Source organism: Pseudophryne corroboree, unplaced genomic scaffold (assembly GCF_028390025.1).
Source record: "Pseudophryne corroboree isolate aPseCor3 unplaced genomic scaffold, aPseCor3.hap2 scaffold_385, whole genome shotgun sequence".
NCBI lineage: Eukaryota > Metazoa > Chordata > Amphibia > Anura > Myobatrachidae > Pseudophryne > Pseudophryne corroboree.
This window is the reverse complement of record NW_026970031.1, coordinates 85001-87500: the sequence shown is the minus strand read 5'-3', so window position 1 is coordinate 87500 and position 2500 is coordinate 85001.

Here is a 2500-nt window from a genome sequence, read left to right as displayed (position 1 = left end):
GGGTTCATCCGGGCGGACCGGGTACCTTTCGTCTGTTTGGGGCGAGTGCTTTTTTGAAATTTTTTTCATTTTATTTTTGTCCTCCCTTCGACCGGCCAGCGGGGGGCGCCGCGCGCGCGGACCGTCGGGGCCCGGGGCCCTGCGTCCCACTTACTTTCGCCCGACGGGAACCGTTTCTTTTGTTTTTATCCGAGAGGACACACGGAATCTGCACCCCCCGCAGTGGCGTCAGGCGGCCACCGGGGGGCGCCGCGGCGGGGATCGGGGGGGGGTCGCCCGGGAGCCGCCTGCCCGTCCGCTGGGCCAAGGGGGCCGGGGCGGGTCACGCGCCGCCGTCCCCCCCCGATCGTCTCGCTCCGAGCCGCCTCTGGCCACCGGGGGGCGCCGTCGGGTGGCGCGGGGGCGCCCCCGCCGCCCGCCGCCTCCCCCCGCACGCGTCGGGCCTCCCCCCGGGCCCCCGCGGGCCGGGGGACGCGGCCGGCGAGCGTCGGACTCCAGCGCGGAAGTGTCGCGGATGAGTGCGGACCGGGGCGCCCGCGGCCCAGCGGCACTTCCAGGGGCTCGGGGAGGAGATGGTTGAAGCCTGGGTGAAGCGCGCCCTCGGCCGTCCGTGTCGCTACCCGCCGGAGAACACCTCCGCCGGATCAGTAGGTACCAACGAGGCGAGCGAGAGAGCCGGGACTCTGTCCGGGGCCGAAAAGCCTGTTTCCCTGGAGCTTTTGCGAAAGGACCCGTGACAGAAGATGCGCGGAGCTCAGAGATCAGCATGGGCAGGGCCTTCTTGCATCCGATTTTGCCCAGGCAGGGCTCCAGGAACCGGGTTACAAAAAGCAAAAAGCCCTGGAGCTCAAACGAAAGGTTTAGTGACAAGATAGCCGTGGAGCTCCGATAACAGCATGGCAGGACCAGGATGGGGCCTATAAAGGGTCCACGGCGGGCATCCGTTGGAGCCCGACGTACGGGCCGGGCACGTCTCCTTCTCCCCCGGAGGCAGCGCCCCCCGGCGGGCCAAATCGGGTACTGCAATTTGTGGAAGTTTCGCAGATGAGTGCGGACCGGGGCGCCCGCGGCCCAGCTGCACTTCCAGGGGCTCGGGGAGGAGACGGTTGAAGCCTGGGTGAAGCGCGCCCTCGGCCGTCCGTGTCGCTACCCGCCGGAGAACACCTCCGCCGGATCAGTAGGTACCAACGAGGCGAGCGAGAGAGCCGGGACTCTGTCAGGGGCCGAAAAGCCCGTTTCCCTGGAGCTCCTGCGAAAGGACCCGTGGCAGAGTAGGCACGGAGCTCGGAGAGCAGCAGGGCCGGAGCTCGGAGAGCAGCAGGGCCAGGGCTCCCTCCCTTCCATAGGCTGCCCAGGCAGGGCTCCAGGAGCCCGGTACCAGCTCTCCCCGTCCGACAGCCTCCTCTCTGGAAGCGGAGAGCGGACGCAGTCGGGCTCCCGGACCGGGGCCCTGGGAGAGCCCTGCCGGGAGCCACCGGGACGGGCCCGTGCGGACGGGTGCGCGGCGCCCCCCGGCGGTCGAAGGCGGAACCGCGGAGGTCTCTCTATCTCTCTCTCTCTCTCTCTCTCTCTTTCTCCGGGACTCCCGGCCTCCCGTTCCCCCGACTCCCCCTTCCGAGGCCGAGACGGGGCAGCGCCGGGCGTCCGGCGGAGCCCGGCGCCAGGCCCGGCCCGTCCCCCTCTTCCCCCGGCGGCAGCGCCCCCCGGCGGGCCGAATCGGGTACTGCAATTCGCGGAAGTTCAGCCGATGAGTGCGGACGGGCACCCCTCGGGCCGGGAGGCGGCTCCAGGAGCCCGGGGAAGCGTCGGAGGACGCTCCGCGAGAGCGTCGCGCGCGCCGCCCGTCCCGCTACGCCCGAGGGAACCGGCCAGAGAGCATCACAGGTGGCGAACAGAGTCAAGCCGGAAAAGAGAAAACGGAGGGCTGCGGTTGACGCGAGAGAAGGGCCCCACGTCTCCCATTTCCGCAACCCGATCGATGTGGCACCCCGCGCCCCGGCGGGGAGGGACGATCGCTCGGCCGGAACCCAGGGGTCTCGGCCGGCTCCAGGCGAACCCGACCCTCCCTCTGCCCACGGCGCGCCCGGAACCCCTCCGCCCGGAGAGGGCGTCCGGTCCCCAGGCGTCCGCCCGAGCGCTCCGGTCTCCGGAGCCGGGCGGGCCCCGCACCCGTACCCCGTGCGGCGCGGTCTGCTCCGTCCGCCGGCACCCGCAGGCGTCCGACGCCGCCAGGGGTGCCGGGGAAGCGTCCCCCTCGCCCAGCGAAGGGCGCTCGCCCCCGGACCCCGGCGGAGCACACGATTTCCCAGGAACCGAACGAGCGTCGCATCGAGATCCGAGGACGCGGCCAGCCCCGACGGCCGCTCCTCGCAAGCCCCAGGAGAGGGCCCTGCGCGCCGCCCCCGCTCCGGCGAGGCGGCCGCACGGAAGGGTTCGCCCGCCGGGCCTCCCCCGCCGCGGACGGGAGGGCCGGACGGGGCGGAGGTCAGAGCGAGAGAGA